Source organism: Apis dorsata, unplaced genomic scaffold (assembly GCF_000469605.1).
Source record: "Apis dorsata unplaced genomic scaffold, Apis dorsata 1.3 scaffold_129, whole genome shotgun sequence".
In the NCBI taxonomy this organism is placed as follows: domain Eukaryota; kingdom Metazoa; phylum Arthropoda; class Insecta; order Hymenoptera; family Apidae; genus Apis; species Apis dorsata.
This window is the reverse complement of record NW_006263422.1, coordinates 500,526-501,193: the sequence shown is the minus strand read 5'-3', so window position 1 is coordinate 501,193 and position 668 is coordinate 500,526.

The following is a 668-nucleotide window of genomic DNA, read 5'->3' as shown; positions in this document are numbered from 1 at the left end:
CAGATTACTAGATTAAGATATCCAAAATATTTCCTTACATTTGAAGTAATCTAACCTAAAAAGTGTAATTATTACAGATTATCCAGATTACTTCAACCTCCTCCAACGCAATGTCCAACAGTGGAGACGAGTTGGTGGCGTAATCCTAGCGAGAATACACCGAAGAGCGTGGCGACAATTAGTCAACCCTACACAAATAGCGTGGACGACGACGTCTGCCGACGAATCGCGTTTAGGCTGATTGGCGGAGAGGAAATGTCGCGTTTAATTGGCCAGAACGGGAGAGATATGGCGTGTTGGCCGTCCACGAGGAAACGAGGAAAAAGCGATTTGCCATGGATGGGGGCCACGTAAGACGACCGTGGCCCATGTGTCAGTTCCTCGGTGGAGGAACTTAATGGAACACAATGGGGGTGGAGGAGGAGGGCCTCCGGTGGCAGCTCGAGGGCCTTGCAGTCAATGAATCTGCTGGCCTTTTCCCATGCCCGCGACACAGCTACCCTTCCCTCTCCCTGGCCGGCTCGCTTCGGGTCCAGTCGATTTTATTAGCCTCTGACTCATTCCCCTCTTTACTCCTTCGCTTCGATGGATATCTCGTGTACTTTCTTCCCTTTCTCTTTTCTTTTCTTCTCTTTCCATCCTTCTTCTTCCTTTCCTTTGTCTTGTGC